The following is a 4,702-nucleotide window of genomic DNA, read 5'->3' as shown; positions in this document are numbered from 1 at the left end:
AGAATGAGCAAGATATGGAAAGAAAGAAAGAAAGACAGAAAGAGAAGTAGACAGAAAGAGAGCGAGAGAGAGAGAGAGAGAGAGAGAGAGAGAGAGAGAGGGATTCAGAGAAGGAGAGGGGGCACATTCAGAGACACAGAGCGATGCGTTTCACACTGTCTCTTTTCACTGACGAGCTGCACAGTGTGAAACCTGCATTTTCGTTCTCTTTCTTTCCAGAGCTCACTCAAACTAGCCAAGAAAACATCCTCCTCATAATTCTGTGAAATTCCATTCTAAGAAATCATCCTTTGCCTCCCAAGAAATAATTCATTTTGGCTTGGTTATGACGGCGTGTAGAATAGTCACAGTCTAGACATTCATGCCAAATCAATCCACTGGACAATCCACTGAGTGAATCAGGACATGCAGAGCAAATAACCCTAACCTGCATCCAGCTAAATGCTAAGTGTACAGGTTCAGCTCTCAACATGAACATTTTAGCTCTAAGCATATTCTGTGTGAAGCTGAGTGGTTTGACTGCAGTTTATGACTGATGTCAAAAACTACTCTCAGCCATACAAGTAAGCAGTCAGGCGAGAGTCTCAGCACAGGCAGAAAAAAAAGTGCCCTACCCTAAACATTCAAGCACTTTCGACAGAGACCAGAGTAGTTTGCCAATTAATTCCAGGCCTCTGACTAGTCTCTGTCCCCAGACAAATGGCTCTTAGAGATTCAGCAAAGCATGCTTTTGTAAAATGGTCCTAGCAGAAGCATTTTTGCAGTTGCCACATCACCTCACAATCGGCGTGTAGCACGGTTGGCGCATTACTCTCAGAGCAATCCCAATTCATCACTATCAGAGCACTCTCAGCATATCACTCTCCACGCACTCTTGGAGCATCACACCAGCACTACATTTCAGCCCAGGTCTTAAAACACACAGCAAATTTCCTGCCTCTCTTGAACAGGAGCCTCTGTTAGCCAGAGCTACCACTCTGACACCTTTCATACACAAGAGCCTCCAGATCGCTTCTCCCCCTGATCTTTCACGGTATGGTGTTCAAAGACAGGCAGGAATCCGGGCTACAGACCAGACCGTGGGGTGCAGACTCAACACAGGCTTGTTTGAGTAGGATCCTATTGTCATCGTTCATAAACTGAAATGCACCGCATAACAAAACTCCTTTCTGCAAGTCCTGAAATTGCTTTCCCAGTGAGATGGGGAGCTTGCGCCCACGGCGTGGTATACTGATATCCCTTCAGCTCTTTATTCGTCGCAGCTCTGCACTTTAACCTTACGACTCTAAAGTGTCTATTGAGGGATTAAAACTATGCTCCAAGTCCACTCTCATCGTGCTGTGGTTCAATTAATTGCATCAGAATGGGCAAAACACCCTTAGATTTTGGAATTGCACATGTGGCATATGTCCAGGATTCCTGTACATGTGTTAAAAATGCAGCATGTCACCGGGAGGAATGCAGGAGATCGGGGAGTGTATGTTTCCTGTACACCTGCAGCTGTGCACAAGCAGCCACGGGGATTTAGGAACGACACACACCCACAACAGTCCAGTCATGCAGGTGACAAACTAGTTTTTCCTTCTTCTTATGAACTGATACTATTATATGCACTCTTATTGACTGCACAGTTTGAACCCAGAAAAAGACCCCAAAACACAAACTATAGAGATCAGAAAAGTGGAAACAGCATTCATAATGAGGCATTCAAATATAGGTGGAAACAAAAGCCACTTTAATGTCAAATTTAGGTAACAAAGTGGTTGCTGTCAGGTTTTTCAGGGCATGGCATTTTGCCCACTTTATCTGACTTTTCATTGAGAAACTTGAATGAACAAAAACAACACAGTTGAAAAACATAGAGATCCTCCTCCCCTTTTTGCTCATTGTTGTTGATGGAAGCCTGTCCCCTCCTGTGTGTTGTTGTGTTGATCTGACACAGTGTTCCAGTCCTGTGTCTCTTTTCTGTATGGCTGGACACTGTGGAAACTTTGGGGATCCAGACAGCCGTGAAATAGCAGGCTGGCTGCCAAGCAGAGCAGAGCAGGGCAGGGTGGAGCTCCAGTCCGGCATGGCCCCATCGCAGCCTCTCAAAGCGTCTGTGGCCCCACCTCCCAGCAGCCCACCCTCCCCCTAATTTCTTCGGTCTCAACAACACTCTCTTTCCTCTGTTTCACCTTCTCTCTCCCTTTCTTTCTTTTTCTGGCTCTCTCCCCCTCTGATCTCTGTCTAATGAGACAGAGAATTATCACAAGAATTTTCAGGTCATGCCTCAGAGTTATACTTGCAAGGTATTTTAGGCATGCATGCAAGTGTGTGTGTGCGTGTTACAAAACAAAACAAAACAAAACAAAACAAACGCAAAGATTTTCATTTGACGCCTGATGTTTATTTTAGTATAAGAAAAATATGATGATAAAACATTACGTGCATGGGTGTTTGGGACTTTGCTAGAGCTCAGTGCAAAAATAATACTGATTTGCAAATCTAAGACCCCAACGGTTAGGACTGCCATATGAATAGGGTTCTCTGTTCCACGTCTTCCTTATATCAGAAGAAGCGGTTTGCTAAATCAATGTCTTTACAGTCAAACTTTTTTAACGGACCACCAGATGACCCCTAAAGAGTGATTAACCTTCTCACCGTGTGCACACCACGCTTGAGAAACCCAGTGCAGTCCAGTGGAAGAGAGGAGTGAGCGCAGGCGACCCGCTGAGACGCAGCTCGGGACGAGTTGCCAAGGGCAGCGCCCTACAGGCGAACCTGAAGGACACGGACAGGTCAGCTTCCATGAGCATTTCAAATCGGCACAGTGCATGCTGAAAGGCTGCTGTCTGTGCTGCGGGGTTCAGCCCATTTCCCACATGCAGAAGACATGCAGCCTAGATTGTGATGCCAGAAGTTTAATCTCTGCCATCTGACAGCTGTTTGATGAGGAGTGGTGTGCAGTGCACATTAAAGCCAAGAAAATCCAGATAAAGTTAAAGTTTTTCTGCTAATGCGAAGAAGAAGAAGAAGAAGAAGAAGAAGAATGTATTTATATAGGTCCTCTCTGTGACCCATTTCTACTTAACCCTAAACTCAAAAATAATTATGTAAAGTAGTTTAATCCAGACAGGAAGGAAGCGCCCCCCCCCGCCTTAATTTCTGTAAAGTTCAGGAGTAGAGCTCTGAGTCTGTAATGTAGTACACTCCTCAGAGCACACATGCTGATCTATGATTAGCTTTTGCCTTCCATATCCTAATAAACACAGTTTGTACAAACAGGAGTGGACTTACTCCAGATCAGTGCCCTTTCTAAGAGACCTTTTTATACATATAGACCCAAATTTGTGCTCTAGTTCCACTACATCTTACAGGCAGACACTACATTGTTTGGTTGCGGGAAAGGAGTTTAAGAGTTAAAGAAAAAGAGTCCTATTACTGTTAAGCACTTCAGTTTGGCCACACCCTTTCCATTCCCCCCAGGCTACGTACACAGAACATCATGACATCTTTGTGGGATGGTTTTTCCCTATAATTTGATTTTTCACCCTTCTGCTATTTGTTTACTGTCACATGACCAACAGAAATGCCTCTCCAGAGGGACAGGTGAAGGCCTTTTTGCATTGGAGGTGTGGCCCTCCTTGTCTCTTATTTCAACACTACCTTTCTCGCTACTGTGAACCGCTCAAATTACCATGAAAAGGAGCTTAGTAGGCAGAAGCTACAGGAAGAGCTCCATAATTTTAATTATGTGGCCTCAGTTATAAAGTGACTACATTCTAAATATAGTATAGTGATAATGCACTAGAAGTATGTGTTAAATAAAGTCAGCCATTTTCAATCATACAACTAAAGAGACATGGTGAGGGCAGTATTTATGGCCTTTCTGTATGAAAGGTTTCTCCGCTGGTTTCTGCTGTTGAATAATACCACAGATCTGCCTGCAGGATTCAAGGGTTGCTAACCCTGCTGATCTTGTTAGAAGACTGCAGGACCTACACTACATTATGCAGGCCCCGGTGAGCCCTAGCTGGAGCTGTAAAACAATGTCCAGGATACTGCACAAAGTCCACTCTCATCCAGAACTTGTCTGCAGCTGAAGCATTCACTCTCCACGAGGCAAAGGGCGGATGGCAGAGCTCCCCCGGCCAAGACCACACCATCTAAACTAATGCAGTGTGACGCATTAATGGGATTGATATGCAGTCATATTTGACCTACATCCCGTTTGTGTACAAAGTCATAACAAACTCACATAACAACTAGAACTACCGCAGTGTTTTGTGAAACACAGCACCAGTACTTCTTTTGCCAGTGTTAAGACGTTTCTACAGTATTAGAGATTTGATTTCTCTTTTTGCCCCTCTCTCTCTCTCTCTCTCTCTCTCTCTCTCTCTCTCACACACACACACACACACACACACACGTGTTGTTGAATGGAGATCCCTGTGTGTGTGTGTGTGTGTGTGTGTGTGTGTGTGTGTGTGTACGTGTATGATTCATAGACTATGCGTGTCTGACTGTGGTATCGCTGGTCTCGCTCTGCTGCTTTGCTCCAGAGAACCCCTTTTCCTACTTTCTAGAAGCGGGGACGCTTTGTGAGGCAGATGTTCATTTATCTAGCGGTACTTCATCCTCCCCAGAGAGGGGCGCCAGCTGCTGCCCACCCAGGGTGCCCTCTGCCTGCTGACATGGTGACGGACGGCCCAGTAGCCCA

Source organism: Electrophorus electricus, chromosome 3 (genome assembly GCF_041902795.1).
Source record: "Electrophorus electricus isolate QZ-2024a chromosome 3, ASM4190279v1, whole genome shotgun sequence".
Lineage (NCBI taxonomy): Eukaryota > Metazoa > Chordata > Actinopteri > Gymnotiformes > Gymnotidae > Electrophorus > Electrophorus electricus.
This window is presented reverse-complemented; position numbering follows the sequence as displayed.